The following is a 26,482-nucleotide window of genomic DNA, read 5'->3' as shown; positions in this document are numbered from 1 at the left end:
ATAAAACATATAATGTTATACAAATAGTTAGTTTACTGGCTGGTTTTCTGCTTTATAACAATTTTCACTTGTTTTTATTTCAGCTAAACATGGATTTTGTCAGGTTGGGATTTTTCTTTTACTTACTGTATTAACCTCTTCAGGCAGAAGCTTTGCAACCCACAATTATTTCAGTTCGAAGAGATTATCACTTCAAGTATCACTTCATGCAGCCAATTTATAGACAAAACACATAATTACTATACCTGTCATTCAAAACAATGTTTAAAATACAGAGTCAAAAGATGCTATTGTACAATTAAGTATCCATAAGGAAATCGTTTAGCAGCGATGGCTAAAAGGTAGATCCTCAGCTGTACAATAACTTCAAACATTATCCTTTGCCAGCCCTAAGGCTAGCTAATCATCATAGGATTTTTAGTTATGAAACTAAACCTTTTCAAAAGTATCTTCAAAATGTGCCTTTTAGAACATCCACACTTACCAAATAAGCAAGCATCTATGCCTGTCCAGGTAACCTAGTTTGCTAGCAAAATGCACAATAATATGTTTGCAACTCAGGCACCCTTAAGATGCTGGGAGAATATACTTAAAAAAGTGGACTGCGCTTTCCATAAAATAAGGATACTTCCTGTAAATAAATATATGAACAACTGAGCTGCGTACCACAACCACCTACGAAAAATATTGAACTTTGTGTACAACAACCAACCAATAAAAGTTAAAAAATATAACTTATTGATCATTGTAAATATAAAATGCTATTATTTATAGCAATATTTGCAATTTATGTTAGTATCCTTTGAAAAACAAAAAAAAAACATTTCAAACAGAAAATAAATAAAGAAATAAATAAAAGGTTTTATAAATGCTCTCCATTGCTTAGTAATCAAGTGGTGGTGCCCACTGTCATCTTGCTTGTTCTCAGATACAGTTGCCATATGCGCTATCTTTTTCCTACAGCTGATGGGCATCACATGAATACTGTTGCCCTGAAGTATGTAGAATTCTGAAGGGAAAACAAATCATTGATGTCTGAGGAATCCTACAGCTGCGGCTTGTCAGCATATATATATCGCATTGGTTCAGGAAAAATATGGTGAGTCTAGCAACACTAGATGCAGACAAGGTTCTTCACTAAAGTGACAATTGTTGGCAATTCAAAGTGAATTTTAAATGTAAGGCCAAAGTAGCTGATTTGGAAGTGGAGCCGACTTGTTGAATTGTTTCCAGTTCTGCTATTTTGGTCTTAAAATTTAAATTCTCTATGAACGCCTTACAATTCTCACTTTCGGGAATAACCTGAGATACTTATGGTGTAATAATTGAAATTAATACATTTTGGCCTAATAAAAAAAATCAGTTCCCTGGTAAATTCCAAAACAATAGACTTTAAAGGCCCGAGTCAGATTAAGGCCAAAGTAGCCAAACTGAAAGAGTATATGGTTTAGAGAATCTTTCCAGTTTGTCTATTTTGACCTTAGAATTTGAATTCTCCCTTTAGAAAATAACACTGTATGTCATTTTTCAATTCCCTGCAATTTGCTGTTTAGTGAATTTACCCTGTAGTTGCACTTGAAAAAACAACATTTTAGGGGGAAAAAATATTTCCAGCTAAATTGCAATTACCTTGTCGAGTTAGTGAAGATATCCCTTGGTGTTTAATATCCTTCTAGTATATTGTAAGTCATTGCAATATTAAAATAAATAAGTACATTACAACATGATTTGGAGGAATTGGTTTGGAAAATCCACATTTTGCTAATCCTGGTTAAATAATTCTGGGTAGATTTCAGCAGATCTCACTCACCCTGAAGGCTGTTACAATGCCTGATTATAACAAATACAGGATTCCGTTGGCCAGTCAAAGCAGGCTTCCCTCCGAATTTGGCTCGGACACCCAGGGGGGACATAGCAATGACTGGGGAAACACAGCCCATCACACACGGATTGGTAATTACATTGAGTGCAGCTGAGGACATGTTGCTTAGCCTATATTCAGCTTCCCCCCCCCCCCCTTCTGTTTACAGTTCACATCACTATCCAGCATCTCGGTCCTCTCATAATATAGCTGCTTAGTATTAGCATCCAGCACTCGGGCCCTTTACTAGACATGGATACAACCCATTCTGCAAAAAGAAGAGGGTGGGGTATATTCACTAAACAGTGATGTGCGATTCATTGAAAACCAAATTGCCAAACTGGCTAGATTTCGTCAAGCTGTGACCATAGCTGGGTTGGAGATTAAATATATTGGCCTGTATTGTACAGCTTGTTATTTAATTCACTACCGTTTACCGTTAATCCGTTACCGAAGTGAATTGAAATTAGAAAGGCAAAAATTAGGCTAATATAGCTGATTTGAACAAAATTCTCCAACCCATCTACATTATATTTTTAGCCTACAATTTGTCATACCGGTTTAATTTTCTACTATCTGGTGTTTAGAGAGGAACCATGTATGTGTGAGAACTTTCTAAATGGTTTGCTGGCTTCTGGGTTCAGTGGCTTACATAATGCATACTTTCCAAGTGTCCCTATTTAGGACAGACATTCCTTATTTTAAGCTTAAATCCTTCAAGTTCTCTTTTTCATCCTAATGTCCATCTTTTCTGGGAGCTCTTTAATGCTTGCTGTGTATGAATGTATAACAAAGCATCACAGCAATAAAGATTATAATGTTATGAAATACCCCGAAGCGACACTGCCACTATAACATTTTACTTATATTTTTGAGAGAAATTATTATGGTTATTCAATAAATAAAAAAATAAAAACCTTGCAGACGCTCATAGTCAGTAGAACCATTACTGTTCTTGGAGTAGCTTGCCACCGACTCTGCTTATAGTGCGCATGCACTACTGCAGGAAATTTGAAATAAGATATATCCAGGTGTTTGTATTTCTTTCACTGATTTTATGATTGCATACTTTTTAAAGCAACACTGTAGTGTTAGGATTACAGCATTGCATTGCTAACATTATAGTGCCTTCTCTGACATCATCGCGAGGGATAACATAAAATGCACATCCTCAGCGATCGCACATTAGGCCTTACCCATAGGGAAGTAATAAATGATTGCTTTCCTATATGTGAAAAGGCAGGACGCGCAAACTGCAATGTTTTCAGCTGCAGGATTAAGGAGATGGGGACAGTGCACCCAGAAAACTTCAATCAAATGACGTGGTGTGGATGTCTATAATACATTATCTATACAATGTATTAAAACAAGAGGGTCACTTCCAGCATATAAACTGGGTTCTGAGAGGCTGTTATCCAACGTACACTTTAAGCACTACAAAAGCACAACTATAACTGTGAAAACACACTGTGTTTCACAACCATGATACTTGGCCACTCTAAAGGCTGGCAAAGCATCATGGAAGTTGTAGGACTACAACATTTAGGAATCTACCATTAGACAGAGCGTAGATTGGAACTTTGGCACTCCAGATGTTGTGGACTACGTATCGTCTAAAGCTTTAGTGCATTATGCCGTAAAAGCATTATGGAAGATATCTGGAGTCCCAAAGTGACATCTGGAGTCCCAAAGGTTGTCTACTCCTGCTTTTGGGCATACGTTTAGGTAAGAAAATCTATATTTAGGGCACTAAATAGCGAGTTGCTGAATAACTACATCACACAGTACAATATACAGATCTTTAAAAGTAATTTCTCTTGGGGGGCGGAGCCAAGCTGTAGAGCGGAGAAGTCGCACGGCACTATAGCTCCTGCGATATACTGCAAAAAACGACATCAAACAAACGGAAAAACCAACCAAAACAACCACAAATACTAGGCAATAACAGTGGAGTTGATATGGGATGGAAGACCAAAAAACAAAAGCCCGACCAACCCAGACTTGGCCTCGACATCGGAGCCATGTGGCGACAGGCCCACGGAGCGGATAGGCCCAAGATGGCCGAATACCCAGAGACTTACTCCGACATGTCGGACGACTCCACTCAAGGTGAGGGCACACATCACCCTCCCAGCCCACTGGTAATGAAAGCCACACCACCAGACCCCGAGAATGCGCCAGTCACTACAGCGGTGCTCAAGACGTTGCTGGCAGGTCTGCAGACCACGATCCAAACAGACATGGCAGGTCTCCGCGCAGATCTCCGGGGAATAACCGGCAGACTTTGCACCCTGGAGGACACCTCCGCTACCACAGCTACTCACATCGCCTCTATGCAATTGGAGATTGGGGGTCTGAAGAACAAAATGGAAGCTTTTGAACGGAGGTTCGCCACACTGGAAGACACACGCCGATCGACCAACATAAAAGTACGGGGAGTACCTGATGACATGCCGGCGGAGGAACTGCCACACTTCGCGCGGAGGCTCCTGGCAGCGCTGCTCCCACCACGGCAAGCAAAAGCAATAAGCCTGGACGGAGTCCACAGAGTCCCCAAACCGACCAAGGCTCCACCAGCGGCCTCAAGGGACACCATACTCCGCTTCCAGCGCAAGGAGGACAGGGCCGCGACTATGGCAGCGGTTAAAAATCTTCCCCAGTACTCCTTCGAAGCCATGTCCCTCTCCTTCTTCACAGATTTGTCAGGCAGCACCTTGGCCTGGAGACGGTCATTTAAGCCACTTACCACACTGCTTCAGCAACAAGGCATAACATACTGTTGGCGCCTCAACCGTTCCCTGCAGGTGACACACGGCGGAAACACCCACGCAATCTACAACCTGCAGGGAGCGCAGGACTTGCTTCCCACACTGAACTTACCCATAGACACCATACGGCTCACGACAACCCGCGAAGCTACCAAGCCACGGCACAGGTGGGACCCGGAGAGGTCGAAAACTTTTGTTCCGCAACGGGCCGGACACAGCATCCATGTTGACAACCCGACATGATAGCTCTAAGGGCTGCGTAAACCGCAACAAGAGTTTGGCCGGGACTGTTTGATCTCACCACTACGGAACTGCCTCCTTACGATTCTCCTGTTTATTCGACTGTTTTGCTCAATTTGCCTACTATTACTTCAGTTCACTTAATTTTGTGTTTCAAAATGTCTATAAACCAGTACATGATAATAGCAGTACACCAGTCGGGCACACAAGAAAGCTGCACATCAGGCTACCCACCTCACTTCCCCACCCCACCCCCGTCTGCCCCAAACGGAAACAAAACGGCACTTCACCCTAAATGGCTAACAGACGGGGTGTCACATACCCGGTACCTAGATACCTCCCAACATACACTTATCTGTAATGTCAATGGAGGGAAGAGAGCATTGCGGCACACTACATTGCATCACTCAGCTCAACACCTCCCAGACTAGCTCACGAAACCACAGGCGGGTTAATCCCATAGCCCACATGCTCGCAGAGCAGATAGCGCCAACGAACTTGACACATGCCAGGTACCACAAAGCTACTCCAAAGCCCCTGTCAGGAACATACCTTTAGTACACATTAGTCACAGTACAGCTAACAGTCATATCCTACTGCAACATGTGTACTTACTTTACATAGGAAACTTAACGATTGTTAGCCTGTTACATCTAAAAAATATTAAATGTGCAATCTTTCAGCTATGCCACTGATTGTTATGGAACTGCTCATGGTCGCTGTCGTGGCACTGTGAGTAAGTATGTATGTAATCAAATGCACAATAAAAATAAAGAATTTAAAAAAAAAAAAAAGAAGTAATTTCTCTTTATGAAAACAGGACATGATGGATTCAAAGTCAATTTCAAATTTAAGGCCAAAGTAGTCAGATTTTTTGCAGTTTAGCTATTTTCCCCTTAAATTTGAGATTCACTTTTAATTCACTTTGAATTACTCACCATTCTTACTTTAGTGAATAATCCTGAGTAAAACACACAGCCCACTTGGCCATCATGACCCTTTTCAACCCTAACAAACTACAGTAGCTATTGCTTTAAAATTGACAAATGATTTTTATATAGGCTAAAGCTCCGTTGTTTTTTAAACTTGATCATGAAACAAAACAACAAAAAAACAGCAAAAAAAAATGAAAACTATTGTATCTATTAACTCTAGGAAATAATTATTTTTGAATACTGAATTTAATGACTAATTTGTATTTATATTCTGTAACTTTCTTCTGTTGCTTCACTTTACAGTTTAAAGGAACACTATAGAGCCAGTAATACGAACATTTATTCCTGATACTATGGTTTTAAATGAAATAGTTAGGTTACCGGCCCCCCTTGCATTACTTTGAAAAGGGGATTTGTCTTCACATGCTGCACTGGTCTTGTTGTGGCTGGCTCTACTTCTGTGGCTAAGATCATCCATTTTGATTATCTCAGCCAATCCAATACTTTCCCATAGGAAAGCATAGAGAGGTTATTGCACATGTGTGGCAAAACTGTGTGCTGACCAATCAGCATGTCCTCATGGCGATGCAGTGAATAAATGCATCACTATGGAGAACGTTCAGCACCTACATGCAGACGTGAAGATGTTAATACTGTGGGGCACAGGACTAGGAAGCACCTCTTATGGCCGTCTGTGTAACTGACACTAGAGGTGTTACAAGGCACCAATCTCTGAAAATGCAGTGTTTACACTGAAAAGCCTGCAGGGACAGGCTATAGACACTAGAGCCACTACATTAAGCTGTAGTTTTTCTGGTGACTATAGTGTCCCTTTAATTAAATTATTATATATTTAGAATCTTTTATCTCATTGTTACAGTTTCCTCTCATGAACACGCAAGCCGTAAATAATTCCCTGTGTTGTACTTTGACATTTAAAAAAAAAAAGGAAGGTCTATTCATTGGAAGTCGCCCAAAGAATGAATAAATATGATGATGTAATTTGTACTCTGCAGCAGTGGATGCTAAAATATTAACATGCGTATGTAATTAAAGGGTTACTCAAATCATCATAACTACTACAGCCTGCTGTTGGGGTTATAATGTGAGGAGTACACTAACCCAGTTCCCTGGTAATGGGGCAAAGCAGATGTCGTGGACTACCTATCCTCTGATGCAAAGGTTTGCCCACATTACCAGATGGTCTGGTGACACACAGCTGTCTTCACAGAGCTGCAAAAGACAAGTTAATGTTGTTGCCAATGATTGATTGAGAGCATCAGCTGACCACTCTCAGCCAATGACTGACATTCTATGCAATCAAATTTGCATAGAATTGAAATTAACCAGCCCGGAACGCTGACATCCCAATGACACTTCCGGAGGTGGAGTGATATCTCTGGCAGCAGAACGGCTAATACAGACTCCAGGCACCATGACAACTTCAAATCACAGAAATGGTCATGTTGCTCAGAGTAACCCTTTAATGTAACGCTTGAATCCTAAGTATGAATTCCATAAAATCGCAGAGTTACTCACTAAAGTGTTAACTGTCCTGAATGTAAAATCTTTAAGTTGGGTATATTTCTAGTTTATTTGGCCAATAAATCACAATGGAAAGGGTTTATTCATTAAACATTGAATTGTAGTGAATTAAATATTAAATGGCAAAATTTAGTCTAAAAAAGTCATGGTGTTTCTATAGTTAAACTGGAGGATATTTTCAGATGAGCTATTTTTGCCTTCATTTTACATTAGCTTCAGATTTCAATTTGTTACAATTCCTAGATTTTACTAGTAACATGACGTAAAGTCATGATTTTATTAAAGACACGGAGGCGAGTATTATGCATATCTCTTTCTTTATTTCCTCAGCAGCAAAGATAGAGGAATATAAATATTATCAAAAATGAAAGAAAAAACTGTACAGGCATAACGAGTAGCCAATCACATAACAGAGGAAGTAGCTATATAAGTCCTGTGTCTCCCACAATCCCCCTCTTTCTTGCGCAACCGAAGACCAGGTAAGATAAACGATGTCCCACTTGATCCAAACAGGAAACGGGAAACAAAACGAGAACTTCAAGCTAAAAAAGATAGAAAAACATGGTAATTTCCAAACTCAAACTGTAGACTTACCAAACATAAACGTGAGGGATCTACATGAAACATGATGCTGAAATAGAATATATATACATGATTAGGAATCAATATAAAATTGTCAAATCATCCAAGCATGATAAAAACCACACAGTACAAAAAACATGAACTCAATACAGACCCAATTGCCCACGTACTCGTATTGCACCGAAGCATCTCCAATCCCAAATCCACACCGGGAGGGTGGGAGGGAATAATACTCGCCTCCGTGTCTTTAATAAAATCATGACTTTACGTCATGTTACTAGTAAAATCTAGGAATTTTATTAAAGACACGGAGGCTCCTATTATGCAAGTTTAAAGCTGTGCTATCACCTGAGATGCGACGTGTTCAATTGGTCTGAAATAGAAGTCTCTGAAGGTCGACTCTCGGGACCAGTCCGCTGCGCGCATGATGTCCTCTAGACGGCAACCAACTGTGGATGCCTTCGAGGCCATAGCGCCCCTTACAGAATGAGGCGTAAAAACAGATGTGTCTATACCCGCTAGGGATAAAAGCCAACGAATCCAACGCGCCAGCGTCGGAGTCGATACTGGGCGATGCGGAGCCTTAAACGAAATGAATAGGGGATGGCGTTCAGATGAGCGCACCGCACGTGTAGCCTCTAGATAGGCCTTCAAACAATCCACCGGGCAGAGCGCCGGGCACAACGGGAATCTAGGATATACGAAGGATTTGGACGCCGATTTAGTTCTCCTAGATATGGTGAAAGTAACGCCATCCGGCGTAAACACAAAGGCACCCCAGTCAAGAGCCCTAACATCGGAGACTCTCTTACAAGAGACCAGGCAAAACAGCATAACCATCTTGGAGGATAGTTGTTTAAGAGTCAAGTCCTGGTTAGGGTACCAATCCGACAGAAAACGCAACACAATGTTGACGTCCCAAAATGTCGAAAACCGCGACCTAGGCGGACGGACGAAGCGAATACCCTTGAGAAGACGGCATACAAAAGGATGTTTGCCGATGGGTACACCTTCCAACCCACCATGACCGGCCGATATGGCCGATCGAAAAACATTGATAGTCCTGTACGCCTTGCCTGAGTCGAACAGGGCTGTAAGAAACCCCAGTATCAAATGGAGAGGGGCAGATATGGGATCCACTGCCCGTTCCATGCACCAATCAGACCAAGACTTCCATGCAGCTCGGTAAGCTGATCGTGTGCCCGGAGCCCAGGCGTTATCGAGGAGCAAGAGAGTCGACTGTGGAACGTCAGGGACAAGCCAGCGTCCCCTGAAAGGAACCAAGCTACCAGGGGCAATTGGTGCTGGAGCACCAATTCGTGCGAGTTCCCATCCGGATCCAGAAGGAGGTCCTGGAAGTTCGGCAACAGACGAGGGAAGTCTATGGACAACTCCATCAGACGAGGGAACCACGGTCGTGATCTCCACAGAGGGGTGATCAGGGTCAGACAACAGTCGTGACGAACCAGCTTCGAGATCGTACGAGCGATCATGTTGAATGGGGGAAAGGCATACAGGTGGCCTGGAGGCCATTCTTGAAGAAAGGCATCCGTCGCCACTGCCGCCGGGTCCGGTCTCCAACTGAAGAACCTCGGTAACTGAGTGTTCAGTCGAGATGCGAACAGATCCATCTCGAACCGACCCCACAGCCTGTTTAGGCTTTGGAAGACCGAGGCATGCAAATGCCAGTCTCCCGAGTCTCTCAAATGTCTGGAGTTCCAATCCGCACCTGAATTGTCCAGACCCGGAATATGTTCCGCCGTCACCGAGACGTTGTTTAGGAGGCAGAACTGCCAAAAGTCCTTTGCCAGCAGAGCCAACATTTTGGACTTGGTTCCGCCCAAGTGATTTATGTATCGGACTGCCGATACGTTGTCCAATTTGAGGAGAACACAACAGTTCGCCTTTCCAGGGGTAAGGCTGCGAATCGCAAAGGCCCCCGCCAGGAGTTCCAGGCAGTTGATGTGTAACGACTTCTCTGCGTCGGACCATCTGCCCCCCGTGGAGATGTCGCCACAACGAGCCCCCCAGCCGTGCAAGCTGGCATCTGACTCTATGACCACGTCCGGAACGGAACCGAAAATTGCTTTTCCGTTCCAGGCTTCCATGTGTGCCAACCACCATACCAGCTCGTCTCTGGACTCCTCGTCCAGACAAAGTCGGGATTCGTATGATCGACCCGAACGTAGGTGTGACCCCTTGAGCCGTTGGAGAGCCCGGTAATGTAAGGGGCCTGGGAATATCGCCTGAATGGAGGAGGCCAGTAGGCCGATGATCCTCGCCAACTGCCGGACTGACAAGTCCGAAGCGCGAAGAGCTCGACGGAGCTCCTTTTGGATGGCTTTTATCTTGGATTCTGGCAAGTACAGGAACTGCCGCACGGAATCCACTTGGAACCCCAGGAATTCCATAGACTGGGCGGGTGTCAGGACCGACTTGTCCCAGTTTATCAGAAAACCTAGGTTCTGTAAGAGGTTGATCGTCCAGTTTAAATGCAACTTCAGGCATTCCAACGACTGTGACATGATCAGGATGTCGTCCAGGTAAATAATTAGTCGAACCCCTCGGGTACGGAGGAACGACACCACCGGCTTCATAACCTTGGTGAAACACCAAGGAGCCGAGGAGAGGCCGAACGGAAGGCATGTAAAACGCCAACGCCGTCCGTGCCAGGTGAAGTGCAAGTAGTCCCTGGATTCTAGCGCTATTGGGACCGTGAAGTATGCATCCTTCAGGTCCAATTTGGCCATCCAATCCGACTGTCTCAGGAGGTCTCTGAGACAATGGATGCCTTCCATCTGGAAATGTTGGTAGCGTAGGAAGGCGTTGAGAGGGCGAAGGTTTATCACTGGGCGGACACCGCCCCCTTTCTTGGGTACAAGGAAGAGATTGCTCGTAAAGCCTGGAGTGGCGAACGGCAATTCTTCGATGGCGCCCTTTGAGAACATCTCCGCGACTTCCGCGGAGATCATCGCGTCCTGCTCTCGTGGGAGGGACAACTCCCTGGGGGTATACGTTTGGACAGGCAGGGAAACAAAATCTAGTTGGTAACCCTTTACGCATTGCAGAACCCAAGCATCTGAGGTAATAACTGCCCACCTTGGGTAAAATAAGGCTAGCCTCCCCGCCACCCGAACCTGATCGAGAAGGGAAGAAGGGGTACTCACCATAAGGGCGTCTGCCCGACGACCCACCACGGGGGTATCTAGAGCCCCACGATCTCCCTCTGGCCGGGAAGAAAGGAGGCGTTTTCGGGTCCTGGAGCCCACGAGAGGGGAAAAAGGAACCTCTGTTGGCCCTGAATGAGCCACGGAAACCACGGCCGGGAGGACGGTTCCTGCTACGCCCGGCCCCACCGAAAACCTTGGGCGCGAAGACGCGCTTCATATTAGCTTGCGCCTTGTCAATAGCCGTAAAGGTTTTTACATAGGACCCCATGTCCTTCACAAAGGATGTGCCGAACAGCATCCCCTCATCGGCTGAGTCAGGTTCAGCTACGGTCATAGCAGCCAGTTTAGGGTCTATTTTCAAGAGAATAGCCTTGCGTCTCTCGGAAGACATAGCCGTGTTGGCATTCCCCACAAGGCATATAGCTCGCTGGACCCACCCGATGGCCACGTCCATATCTAGAACTGAGTCGCCATTACGGGCTGCCTCGAGGAGCTCGTACAGTTTAGACAGGGGGCCCAGCGTATCCAGAATTTTATCCTGGCACCCTTTTAGTGAGTGATCAAGACCCTTTTTAGGCTTCCACCCAGATTTATTAAGAAATTGGGCAATTTGAGGGTCCACTTCAGGGGTCTTACAGGCAGCGCCAGGGAGGGAGGGTCGTGGGCATTCGGCACGCAATTTATTGCGGCCTTCCTTTGACAGAGGTGTGCGAATCCTCTTAGCCACATACTGGGCGATATGGTCCGGAGGGACCCATTCGGCAGACCGTGGGTGACGCAGGTCGTCCGGGTCAAACAGGGGGTTCCCCTGTGGGTCTAAAAGCCCTTTATCATTATCCCCAGCGGGGTCAGGCACTTTTCTACGGGGGACGGTAGAGGACCCCGAAGGGGTGACACCCGTAAGGGGTTGATCCTCGCCAGACTCGTCCTCCCCATAGGAGTCATATTCCATAACCTCGGAATCATTGTCCACACTCCGGTCGGTATCCGACCCATCATCCAGGGCTCTAGCCCGTTTCCATAATCTAGCCTTTTTAGCCCGGCCAGGGGCTCTTGTGCGCGTGGGATGCGCGCTATCTGCGACCGCCAAAGGCGTGTCAGTCATGACAGGCAAAGCCTGCATCGAGGAGTGGGACCCGAGATGTCTAGCCTTTGCCTTCGCCTTACGGGCACCCGGCACAGTCAGGGCAGGGGAAGGGGACCCCGCACCCAGGGGGTTAGGGGCAGCCATAGAAGGCAAGAGCACAGACTGAAGGGACTGGGCAAAAGAGGATGAGACAGTCCCCATAGCGGAGGCAATAGCCTTTTCAAGGGATGAAGCCATGGTAGCTTCCAACAAGGCCTGGAGTTCCTGAGAGGCCATAGCGCCCTCGGGATTATCTATCGTAAAATCCCCAGAGGGGACGGTAGGCCCATCTTTGCAATCCTGCATAGTGAGGTACAACAGAAGCAAAATTGAATACTGGAAAAAATGGGTTGATTAACCCAGTAGAACAGAAAAATGGCTAAACCTGATCGTTGGTGTAGCAAGGGGACCCGTAGGAAGGGACCGACCGCCCGGCACAGCAGGGTGAAACGAATGATCGCCCAAAATGGCCGCCGCACGTGTCAGGGTGTGCCCGTGGACCGGCTCCAGGCGGGGGAAGGGGCGCGTGCACCCACCCGCGTGGGCAGCCCGCGAGAGTGGAAAACGAGCACACTCAGTCGCGTCCACAGAGAAAAGGGGCACGTGGCTGAGATAGCGCCGAGAAGCGGCAACAGGGCGGTATGAGGGAAAACAGCCCGCGGCGGCGGGCAAAGCCCCTAGGGGAAAACCCCCAATACACCAACGATGTAGGTACTAGATAGTAATCAACAATAAATAAAAACGACAATAATGAAACGAGCATAAGCAAAACATGAATCACAAGTAAACAAAATGCAATGAGTAGGAGAGCTCAAGTAAAATACTTAGCTGTCTGAGGAAGCAGCAAAGAAAGAGGGGGATTGTGGGAGACACAGGACTTATATAGCTACTTCCTCTGTTATGTGATTGGCTACTCGTTATGCCTGTACAGTTTTTTCTTTCATTTTTGATAATATTTATATTCCTCTATCTTTGCTGCTGAGGAAATAAAGAAAGAGATATGCATAATAGGAGCCTCCGTGTCTTTAATAAAATTCACACCGTTTAGTGAATAGACCTGTCAGGTTTCCACAGATAGGGCCATTACCAAGATTTTTAACTAAAATAAGAATTGTAGATTTAAAGTGACTTTTTAATTTAAGGCCAAAGTAGTCAAACTGGAATTATTCTTCAAGTCAGCTATGATTCCAATTCGTCTAACTGACAAAATTAAATTTTAATACATTGTCTCTTGTATTCCAAAACTTCTGATGACCCATCTGAATAAAATGATAAAATATGGAATGGAAGGGCTCATTGCCCATATTCTATCTAGATTATTTGTGGTCTAGTCTAACATGGGGGGATTATTTGTGGTCTAGTCTAACTGGAGGGATTACGTGCCACCAATCTAAGAAATACATGTCACTATGGTACATGCATTTGCATTCTGACAATACATTGGGGATTATTCACTAAAGCAAAGTGAATCTTCAATTTAACCCCTTAAGGACCAAGCTTCTGGAATAAAATGGAATCATGACATGCCACACATGTCATGTGTCCTTAAGGGGTTAAGGGAAAAATAGCCAAAATGAAAACAAATCTCCAATCTTCCAGTTTGACTTTTTTGGCCTTAAATTTGAAAATCACTCTGAATCCATCCCGCCCTGTTTGTACAAAGCGAAACTCTGAGTACTTTGTTATACTGTTTAATGTAGTCATTCAGCAACCGTTTAGTGCCCTAAGGATAGATTCTCTTCCATAAAGGTATGCTCTAATGCAGGGGTAGGCAACCCTTGGCACTCCAGATGTGGTGAACTACATCTCCCATAATGCTCTTACAGCAGGTAGATCCCCAGATGTTGTAGAACTACAACTCCCATTATGCTTTGCATGCCGCTAGAATGACAAGGCATCATGGAAGTTGTAGTTTTAAAACATCTGGGGATCAACCTTTTATGCACCCCTGTCTTACAGCCACAATGCTGGCAAAGCATTAGGGGAGATGTAGTCCACAACATCTGGATTTAATTTCAGTTTTAAGGAGAACTAAAGTTGAAAAAGTCACATTCAAATCAGGTACTCCGGCATTAACTTTGAAATCCACTTTGACATCTCACTTTAGTAAGTAACACAGATTGATTAACATAATAGAATACAGTTAAATCCATTGGTAATTTAAATGCTTAAAAAGAATTGAGTGTAAAAGACCCGAGCAAGCACTGAAAGAGTTACTAATTATCTGTGGTTTCTCATGTGTTGCCACACTCCCCTTCCAGAGTCAGCTGGTGGTTTCAGCACAGGAGCTGGCCAAATGCTGAAAATGCTTTGAATTCTTGTTGCTGCCAAATATCCCACTATTAGCTGTTTTATATCACAGCATAAATGAATTCTTACTACGGATCTCATTGGTAGAGGTACGAACAAGCAGATAAAGGCATGGTCAGCAAGACACATTACGAGACATGTGAACAAAAGAAAATTGCGTGGAGAAAAGGCAGACAAAAATAAAAAAAATATATATTTATACAGAACACAAAGAGCGCTGTCAAATAATGTATGCATTTGGGTATTTCAAGTAACAACTATATGCAGTCAGGGTAGCAAGAGGCCACTATCAATGCAATTTTATGTGCACTTCTGCAAATGTCTTGCTGTTTGTAATGTTCACATAATAGTTGGTTTTGATGATTGTGGAATATATTTTTTATGACCTTTCCACGGAAAAGAATCCCAGTTGAACATCATCAGTGGAACAAGTAGAGTGTGCTCTTTATATTTTATTGCAGTATTTTATTTTTTTTTTAATGCTGAAGCTGTGAGCACATTTGTTGCCAAAGATTCCTTACAATGGGAAAAAAACAAAGCAAAACAGTCATGTCCTCCAAGATTCTTTGAATCCAAAATGGTTAAAGGGAAGTCATAACATTGGGGTTTATACCATCGAATAAAACACAAAAAATCACCTAATCACCTGAGATATACTTTTTTTAAAAGTATATTAAAGGGGACACTATAGTCACCAGAACAACTAGAGCTTATTGAATTTGTTCTGGTGAGTAGAATCATTACCTTCAGGCTTTTTGCTGTAAACACTCTTTTCAGAGAAAATGCAGTGTTTACATTACAAGCTAGTGATAACTCCACTGGCTACTCCTCAGATGGCTGCTAGAGGTGCTTCCTGTGGCATCACTGCCATTCAGTGCCTCCACCCTTTGCATGAAGACACTGAACTTTCCTCATAGATATGCATTGATTCAATGTTACTCTATGAGGAGATGCTGATTGGCCAGGGCTGTGTTTGGCTTGTGCTGGCTCAGCCCCTGATCTGCCTCATTGACAGTCTTAGCCAATCCTATGGTAAAGCATTGAGATTGGTTCAGAGAATAACTTTTGATGATGTCAGCCAAGCAAGCAGATCAGAGGCAGCAGCTGCAGACTTGAATAGAAGTAAGATTTGACTATATTTAGGGAGGCAGGGGGTATAAATGGTGGTTTTAACACTAAAGGGTCCATTCAGAGTTTTAGACAGTAACTTCACAATCCAGTTCAAATCCTTGCGCAGACAGGGCACACATTGCATTAGAGGTGGAAAAAAAGGAACAATAGAAGAGGTTTATCAAACATTTCGGAAAAGTGTATTTTATTTTTGGTTTCTTATGTGTTTGCATTTATTGATATCTTTCTAAAAATAGTTCAAAGCATGTTCGCTTTTCCCTACCTACATTACGCCATTTTTAGTAGAAATATATTTTTCAGAAAAGACCACCAAATTTAGAGTGACAGAAAAAAAGCAAAATAAAACAACACTTTTCTAGCATAAAAAAATGGTAAAGAGAAAAATCTGTTACATCACTGAAAAAATAAGTACATGAAGAAATGGCATATAATGAATAACGAATAAACTGAGCTCAGGAAAAAACATAAAAAAGCACACAACACTATCTGTGACACTTAGATAAATCTCCCTCATAACTTTGATCCCTTCCCATTCTCCCCCCCACCACCACCATGTATGCTATCTATGCAGATTGTCAGACGCAAATGGCTGAGTTTATAACAACAATTGACAGGGAATCAAGATGGAGGCTCACAGTTCCAAGATATTGGTAAATACAGAAGTGTAGATTCCTGTATTTCAGTGTGAGAGCCAGAGGGCAGCAATATGATGAAATCCCATATTCCTGCTCCCTTCACAAACTGCTCTGCCTGTGAGCCCTCCGCTGTGAGAGTTAGAGCACAATCAATGCCAGTATAAAGTGACATATTTAATATGGCAACCTACAGAGCTGCTGCCTGTGAGGGTGCAATGATACATGATGAAGGGCCCACTCTAATATCAATGGTCGATGTGGCCGAGTTAGGGGAGATATATCCACCTCCATTACTGGACAACTAAACTCTACAGTGGACTTCTGAGCTGGACGAGGCCTTTTAGACTAAAAAAAAGACTCAAGTCCTTTAAGCTCAGCCTTTTGCACAACTGTTTCATATGAATGTTTTAAAAACCAAACAACGAAACACTCATAGAAATTTCCAATTTTCCCACAGAAAAATCCTTGTTCAGAGTAAAATGAAAGTCAGATTTAAGTTGGATAAATAAGCTGTTACTTCACGTTTTAACTTTAGAATCTTTGAATATTCTGTTAAAAAGAAAAGAATCTAAAAACACAACCATTTCAGGCAGATATTTTGTAGATGATATTGGTAATGTTCAAATATTAGAAAAATGCCAACATTATATTATAATGCATTAAATTCTCATACATAATAGTGTAAAGATGATTTCTAAATGTTTCTATACTATCTTTTCGTCTTATGTACTTTTGTGAAACAGAAATATTTACAAAGCTTACACTGCAGAACCCTCAGAGCTGTCAACGCACATCACCCGATCAGGATTAGCCTCCCGAAACGCCATGCCAAGGCATTAACCATTGAACCTTGTGAACCTTCGCTAAATTATCTTTGGAGTAGAAAAGAAATGTGGAATTATCCAAGTAATGATACAGTAATTGCCTTTCTGTGCAGCATGAAAATAAGGGTGTATAAAGGAAACTGCACCTCCTGCTTCTTAATTTATAGTGATAATTACACAGTAAACAAGTTGGCATGACAGGCAGCTGCTGGGGGGTGTATAACAGAGCAAAGTGTTAAGCAGCCATTTTGATTGTTTATGCTACGATAGTGAGACCAGACTTGAACAAAAATGTTCTCCAGAAAATGTCATACTGCTCACAGCTCATGTGGCACATGATTCACCGCGCAATAATTGAAAACAAACACTGGTAGAATTTTTTTAAGGGAAGGTGTTTGACATTAGCTTCAGAGCCTAACTGGCTGATATTTCAAGTGTACATAACCCATTATGGGTAGAATACCATGTAAAGCATCACAGAGCCCATAAGACTGGTATTCAAATGATTAGAAACAGGACAAGAAGATTTTTTACACTCTATTCCTGTTTTCACCTCACACCAAATCTTATTAAGGGTCGTGCCTACTTTGAGTCAACATTGCAATGCAACCAGGTGTGAGAGGTCCCACAGGTAAGTGCACTTTTGCAGCAAGAATCAAAATGTCTCAAAAAGTAAGAGCCAGAAAATGTTGGAGGGAAATATTGACTCGATCAAATAATCTGACTTAAGTTACAGATGAATTGGTTTAATGTTCTGCTTAGTTTTAACAGGCAGCCCAAAAACACTGTGCTATATTTAAAGGGATATTGTCACTTCTATGATAATTATACCATTGAATAAAATGTTGAAATTCATCTATAAATTTTTGTATTTTTCAAGGGATGGTAGATATATATATGTTGCACGTGTCACTGCTTGTCTTTCTTCCATCTTTGACTGGATGTCCTACCGCTTTCTGAAACTCAATCTTTCTGACACGTGTTCGCTCACACGAACGACGACCACCCAGCCAATCCCCCATTAAGTTGTGGTTTAGAGGTGGTAATAGGGGTAATGAGCTGCACACTCTACTTACGGGTGGCCCAACTGTTCAGTAACTGAACAGAATACGTACAATTCGTTTGGTAAGCCCCATATACCGAACCAGATAGGGGAAAAGGCGCGAACAAAGCCTTTCCACAATCCTGAACTAAGGTTTAATACATGGAACTTTAGTCCTGGGGCAAGAGGCTGGCAAGCAGGCCCCTCCAAGAACCAGAGGTGAGGTTACTTTCTCCACACTGCTCTATCCATGTATACATTCTTCTTGTATGTTCTGATCCATTGTTTGCTAGTTGGCACAGTAGAACATAGTAGGACAATACCCTGCCCACTTACTTATATAACCAATTAAGTAAAGTAGTTTAGCAATAGCAAATAGGACTCTTAAAGTTCCGAAAACAAAGGATATGAGAACTCTGAGAATGGACAAAAACTCTGTAGCTTGCCCTTCGGTAAATCCCCGCTCAGGTCTCAAAATAGTTTTTGCTCACTTGTTCCATTATAAATAGAATATATTCAGAAGGATATCAGACTGATCGCACCTGTAAGGGCAGTCCAGAACCGAAATGCCAGCAATTTCTCTCTACACGTGAGATGCAGCCAGGGCCGGTGGAAGCATTTTTGGCTACACAGGCAAAGAAGCATTTTGCCGCCCCCCCTTAAATAAAAATGTGTCTTCACCTGTGTGTCTTGTAACCTGCCCTTTTGATTTTCTTACCCTCTTTAGTGTATTTTATCCCCCCTTTACTATAATCCTCTTGTGTGTCTCTTATAACCCCCCTTGTGTATCTTTATTTCCTCAGCCCCTTTGGGTGTCATCCCCTACCCCCCCCCCCCCCATTCTTTTTGCGTGTCTTTCTCCATGCGATATAGACATAGATATATAACAACACACAACTATACAGGCACTCAGTCACAGAGATATGCAGGCATACAATCAAACAAATACAGGCACACAGTCATACAATCTTCACATATAGGTACAATGTCATACAAACACAGACACTGTCATACAGGCACCGGCATACAAAGACATACATACACAGGCTTATAGTCTTACAGATGCAGGCATCCAGAGCCTAATCTCAGGAATGGCACTGGTAGTGGGTTGTAGTGGCTGTAATTGAAAAATTAGGGAATGTAGTAGGGGGCTAAGGGCTAGGGGCTGTAGTGGGTGGACAGGGGATGTAGTAATGGGTATGGGCTGTAATTGGGGGGGATAGGAAATGTAGTGGGGGACAAGGGCTGAAGTAGGTTGATGTCTATTATTTGGGAAAGAAGCTGTGGTGTGGGTGATAAGGGTGCAATTGGGGAAGAGGGGCTGTATTGGGGATGTTATGGGGCTGTAGTGAGGGTATGGGGGCTGTGGTGGGAAGGGCATGGGGCAGAGGGAGGGGAACAGGGGCAGAGGGAGTGTGAAAGGGGCTGGGTAAGAGGGACAGGGGCTGAGTAAGAGGGATGGGTGCTGAGGAAGAGGGACAGGGGCTGAAGAGGGGGAACAGGGACCGAGGAGGGGGATAAAAAAAAAAAACTAAAGTGCATTTTCCTCCCTCCCTGAGGCTTACCTTGGGTGGGACAAAGTCTAGAGTCTGGGAGTCTGCAGTCAGCGAAGTCAGCCTCTCCTGATGATGTCAGGAGGAGGGGGCATGACTTCCTCTGCTCTTCTCCCAGACTCGCCAGCGGCCGGCCGACTCCAATGGCTGCAGGAAGACAGGTGAGTTTAAAAATCTGAGTCCCCAGCCAGAGGCAGGGGATTCAGAGTTTTGCGCCCCTCCCCCCCCACCCTTCTCAGGCGGCCGCTTGGGCTGGCTTATGGACGCACCAGCACTGGATGCAGCAACCTCAGATGAACGTTTCGTCCTTCTTTGAAGTTCTGTCTGTCATTACCTGTGGCTCTCTATTTTCCTATGGCTTTAACTTTAAAATAATGAATATCAATCTAAATTGTGCTCAGATTCATATATCCATGATGTTTTTACTGTTCCCCTAGTCTGTTCCCTATCACGTATTTGCCAAGTGGCAACAATTGGTCTCTTATCTCACAAACTACATCTAATCATTTCAATCACGAATAGATTGCAGTTTTCCTCCTATGTGATTAGAAATGGGCAACACTTTGTCATTTTTGGCCTTGGTGCTGTGTTTGCTGCATTAATTAGTGAAGACTATCTTGTATTATTCAATTTGTTGCCACTTCATTCTCTGCAATGTATCTGTAATACGACCCAAGACACTTTTATCTGAGCCTGTGCTAGGATATCGGAGTAATCAACAAGTGCACATGTAGACGTTCTAGATAAGGACAGGTCAGTCTTTAACATGTTGATGCTAACCGTAACTTAGAACAACAGCAAACATAGATCTACTATAAAGAGGGCAGACTTGTTTTCCTGTTTTGTGCTTTTTGTCTCTGTAGCAAAAAGCCGTGTCAAGGAAATAATTTAGACAGTGATCTCTTACAAAGCAATACAGCGGCAGAGAGGAAATGATTTCAAATTGATCTCTGAATAAACAAGAACTCCTTACAGATAGCGAATCTGTCCCCTGTACGGTTTGATTCTACAACATATTGCTTTAGATATACTAAAGTGTGAATACATTAAATTTAAACATTTATACCAAAATAGCTGACCTGGACAAAAAAAAATCAAACTAATTGTTCAGGTCGGCTATTTTGGCTGAAAATTAGAAAGTCACAGAAATTCATACGTTGGTGAATAACTCAGAGACTCTAACTGTGGGGCTTAAAATCTGAGAAGTGGGTTATATATTTTTACAGAACCACAACATTTCTTCTATTTTTCCATAATACACTCTTATAGTTATGTATATTTTATCGTTTACATTATATGTTTATGCCATGGTTAATTTTAGGGTTAGTGGAAGTGTGTCAGGATAGGGTAAGGGTTAAGTGTAGTAGTTTACTGTTAGGACTGCACTGTGCACTCCAATGCTGCCTGAGGTTAGTGGGAGTTACAATCCTGGCAACTATTTCCGCCACTATACGATACACATGCAGTGTGTTTCATTCAGTGATAAAAGTAAAATCAGGAATGAATGCTGCATAACGATCTAAATAATAATAATAATCCTAAAATGGGTACTCACAACTCCAGCATCCAATGGCAGATCACTCCTGATATATTCAAAAACAAGAAAAGATCCGGACGTCCATGAAGTGTAAAATCACACGAAAATAAACTCACAGTACCACGTATGGGAAAGCCACCATAATGTAGAGTAAAAAAAGGATCAGCAATAATCACAGCCCACCTACGCATTTCATACCAAGACCTTTTTGTGTGAGCCAGGCAGATTAAAGGGACACTATAGGCACATGTAGTGGTCTGGGTGCAGTGTCCCTGTTAGTTTCACCCTGCAATGGTAATTATTGCAGTTATTGATAATTACAAGGGCTAACTACACCTCTACTGGCAGTCTACCAGTGACATTTGGTCGCCTAACTGACACTGGATGTGCATCAGCTAAATCCCCATAGGAAAGCAAATTCGCTGCACATTGGGTCCCCGACGTCGGGGCAGGAGGAGCTGAGGCGTAATCTGACCTATTGATAGAGACATTGGCGCTGGATTCAGGTAAGTAACAGGAAGGTTTTTAACTCTTTCTGCGCTTTGGGTTATTCCAAGCCTACAGTTTCCCTTTAAATAACCCTATGCACCTAACAATATACACCCACTTGAAGTTATCCATCCAAGTGGGCAGATACATTTCGCAAATCAAACACAAGAATAGCAAACTGAAAACAATACACAGCCTCTCATCTACAAAACTGTTTGTTGCACGATTGTTGTAAAGAAAATCGCTACAATGAATGTAACAATAGGAAGGGAAATAGCTAGTGCAGCACATAAATTGCTGCATACTGTAACACAGAAAAATTACAACACAATCAAAAGACAATCACATATACTGCTAAAACCAAAGAGCTAAAAAGTAAAAAATACAATTGAGGCGAATGCAAGTACATAAATAATGTAACTAATGGCAGAAAAGAGAGACATCCATGCAGTGCTTTCTCAATTAAAGAGACAAAAAAGAATATATGTATATATACAGTACCTCACGTTTTTGTAAATATTTTATTATATCTTTAGAATAATACATAAGTACACTGCTTTACATTGCAGCAGAGTGTCATTTCTTCAGTGTTGTCACATGAAAAGATATAATAAAATATTTACAAAAATGTGAGGGGTGTACTCACTTTTGTGAGATACTGTGTGTGTGTATATATAATACATAAGTACCAGCGCACTCACTCATCCACTAAACAGCAACTTCAAAGCTCACAGATTTTATTTCTTTTTCTTTTTTTCTAAACACCTAATCACGGCAAAAATAATGGGGGCTTAGTTACAGAATAGGATCATATATTGCATAAGCCTGCCACAACGTCAATGTACCCCATCTTTGGCAGGTCCTACTCTAACTGCCCAATATCTGCTCTTATGAGATCCACTTACTTGGGGGAAAAAAAAATTCCATCTGGGGCTCTCTGCAGTACAAGGCTAAATAGGGCCCTGGGATGAGGCACCTGTGACAGGGAGGGAGGGGTGCAAAACCCAGGGGTTGGCCTAAACTCCTAAATATATATAGATATAGATATATATGAAACCAGGGGGCTGCACTCACCTGAACATGCATAAATGGGATGCTGCTGGCACACAACACACAAACACGTATTTGTAACTATGTCAGCCACTGCCATTCATTTAGTTTGGGAACAAGATGAATTAATATGGCAGCTGCTACCACCCAAAATTGTATTTCCTACTAATTCCAAGCAGAACAGAACATGTACGATCATTCTGCTAGTACCCTAGAACTTCATAGAGGTGAACCACATGTTATTCTTATTGCTTGGTAATCACTACGCATGCTCTATGGCAAGGGTAGGCAACCTTTGGCCCTCCAAATGTTGTGGACTACATCTACCATAATGCTTTTACAGCCATAGTGCTGGCAATCAGGGGAGATGTAGTCCACAACTCTTGGAGTTGCCCAACCCTGCTCTATGGTGTTCCATATATTTACCTTGCATTTTACCTATAAACATACAGACTTATTTACTAAAAAGAGAATTCAAGTTGCATCCAAAGTCAATTTAAAATTTAAAGTCAAAATAGTCAAACTGGAAAAATTCAAAAGTCAGATATGCTCTCCACTCAGCTAATCGGGCCTTCAATTTCAAATTCACTTTGAATTCAGATTGAATGCTCACATTTGTAAATATCATTGTAAAAGTCATCTCTATATCGATTTGACCCAAAACGCTGAGCTGACAGACTGCCTACAGCTGAGGTAGGCAACTTTCAGCACTCCAAATATGACGGACTACATCTCCCTTGATGCTTTGCCAGCATTATGGCTGTATGAGCATTGTAAGAGATGTAGTCCACAACATCTGGAGTGCCAAAGGTTGCTTACCTCAGGCTTAGGGCATGTAGATTTAAATCCATGCTTTGGTCCAAATGTTATGTAAAACTTCTCATTGCTAGTAAGGCCACAATAAGACGTAAATCTTTATGTTGTGTGTATGTCTGTTGAATGGCTTTGCTAAGAAATATTAAATTCTCTAAAGTTCTGTATTTAATATTTTGTAACCCACCTGTTGATGCTGCAAGCAATTAATTTTGATCATATACGTGTGTTTCATATTGAGGTGTTTATCGAGAAAGAGTGTTTATGTTTTTATTTTCAGGTCTAGTTACACTAATCCATTCTGCCCTTGGAGATTATTTTAATGAGACATATTTCCAGCAGGGAAGGTTAAATTATCCATATAACCTATAACTGATGAGTTTTCTCTCTCCAATCAAGTTGTTGATTTCTAAATATACAGTCAGTTATATAAAACACCCATGCATACTTAATTAACAGCTGCCAATTAGTCTAAAAGCTTGGATCCCTGTGACAGAAACAATATGTCGTGTCCCTATTAACAATATATGTCTACTAATGGAAATAGAAAAGTCATCCATAAATTGTTAAAATTTTTGGTCACCCTGCAGCGCTGGTCATTAAAGTGGAGGCTGACCTTTAGCTCTCTGTAGTCCCCAAGAGCACAGTCATTTTCAAGTTTTCGCTTAGTTTAAAAATGACAAGAATTAACTGTAAGTGATACACGTTCCAAAGGAATAAAACGGGTTTGGATGTAAACCTGCTGTCTTCTGTAGCATAGCAACTAGTCAACATAGGAATACAGGTCCGTAACGTAGCAACAATGTGTTTTAATAGAGCCAGGTAGTAATACACTGATATGATTCTGTAGTAGTCCTAATAACTAATTTATTCTATTTTGATCTTATGAATACACACACATTGATGGATTTGTCATATAACCCTAAATCCCAACATTTCTTTTTAATAGTACATTTCAAAGGAATGTTTCCAGATTGGCACGTGAAGGGTGTTAATTAGGTGCAGCACTGCTATTTATGTGGCTTGTAATATCTTAGTGCCCCCATAGATATTCGGGGCACTATCAGTTGGCTCACTCTTTCTACACCTTGATCTGACATAGTCACAATTGCCCAAGACATGTTTGCAGTTTATTTTCCATATCAGGGGCTGCTGATCCCAGGGCTATGACTATCAGGCAAGTCTGTGCTTAAGAAAATAAATTTGTGTGATTTGTTCAATTAATGATGATAGCTCCATTTACCATTGTAATATATATATTTAAAAAAAATAGATTGTGTATTAAGACATTTTGTATTAAATACATGTATCTAACTATAGTAGAAAAGAGTCACATTGATTTGAATTACTAAGGGTCTTTTATTATTATTATTATTTATTATTGCTATTTATAAAGCGCCAACAGATTCCGCAGCGCTGTACAATTAGTGGAGAAACATACAATATACACAGACAAATACAAGAGGTAAGAGAACCCTGCCCGTAAGCTGATATCTAGCCATTGGAGCTCTTTTATACAAAGTGCTTGGCTAGATGGCCCGTGAGCTTACAATCTAAAGGAAACCATGGGGATTTTGAAAATAGTCAGCTTAATTTCTTCTGTAGATATGGTTGGATAGCTATCCTGCTAACTTTATACAAAATATAAATAATTTAGTTAGTGTTCCCATAATCCAGCAGTTTATTAGCAATATGACTAACCAATATTTGTTACCGCAACCTAGGCAAGGCTTCTTCTAGATTTAATGAGGGCACTAGTGAATAATGCATAAATCATGCTTATAATATCAAACATGTGATTGAACAATTTATGGAAATTCTCAATATAAAGTCAAATTATTTGTTCTAAACATTTAGGCTTTAGAAATCATTTAAATGAGATGTTACACAGTAAATTAGCAACCTGAACATTATTATCTTGAGTGACTTAATCTCTTTGTGCCATAACAATGGTTTTAAAGTGTAGTATAAGGCTCTAAGCAATTTCACGATTTTATGATTCCGTTTTCGCAACACTAAATGTACTGCATTTTACATTTTTATTTCAGAAAAACAAAAAAAGTGCAGATTTTACCACCAGCATTTCAAATGGCTGAAATTAGTCAGGAGTAAAAAAAAAAAACTAAGTAACTTTTCAATACTCAGAATAGAGGGATCTAAATTAAAAACATTACAATCTTGCAGTATTAACATAAAGATATGTGCTTATGAGTTCTGTTGCATTGCGTGGTAGTACGTAATAAGAAAAATATACAAGCTACTTCATTTTAATATTTATACTGTTGCTAAACAAGATCACAGAGCACCCACACATGTGCGTAATAAGCCCTAGCCAAAGACAACGATGGTGTGAGATTACATTTTATTTGGTTTTGAAAGCTTTACATTCTCTGAGCAGCTTAATAGTGAAATGAATTGGGTTTATTTACTTAACATTGCATTATAGTGAATTGTAAACAGAACTGCAAAAATCAGGCTAAGACAAAGATTTCGAGGATATAGTTGGAGAATTTATGGTTAGTTAATTTGCCTAAATTGTGCAATTTGGTTTTCAATTCACTGCAATTTGGTGTTAGTGATGTAACCTTTTATGCATGTGTTCAAAGAATATATAGAACGTTTAGGTTCTTTACACTTGTTTTATTGATTAATCCTATAAGGGTGGAGGCAATTGTACAAGTTCTAATCCAACCAAAACCTGGAATGTAACTATTTGTCTGTTCAACCATAATTTACCTCTTTCATATTAAGTACACCCACACTTATTATTATATATATAATAATATAGCTATATATAATAACATGACCCACCACAGTAACATGCTAAAGGAACTAAACTGGCTGTTGCTGGAATCCAGACGCAACCTTCAT

At 41.8% G+C, this 26,482-nt stretch overlaps 1 protein-coding gene across 2 annotated transcripts in view; it reads right to left on the bottom strand.

Moving 5' to 3' along the window:
• Positions 1 to 26,482, bottom strand: part of FAM78B (family with sequence similarity 78 member B) — a 91,449-nt gene that overhangs the window by 41,452 nt on the left and 23,515 nt on the right. Inside the window, exon 1 of one of the 2 annotated variants that reach the window (XM_063426694.1) lies at positions 1,811 to 1,878. The exons of the other annotated variant lie outside the window; for it this stretch is intronic. The gene's annotated coding sequence lies outside the window, so the exon portion shown is untranslated. Of the gene's footprint in view, positions 1 to 1,810; positions 1,879 to 26,482 lie in introns of those variants that run through there. 2 annotated transcript variants of the gene reach the window in all.

The sequence above is a fragment of the Pelobates fuscus genome, chromosome 7 (assembly GCF_036172605.1).
Source record: "Pelobates fuscus isolate aPelFus1 chromosome 7, aPelFus1.pri, whole genome shotgun sequence".
NCBI classification, from domain to species: Eukaryota; Metazoa; Chordata; class Amphibia; order Anura; family Pelobatidae; genus Pelobates; species Pelobates fuscus.
The sequence above is the reverse complement of the archived record's forward strand: the minus strand, read 5'-3'. Positions and strand labels throughout refer to the sequence as shown.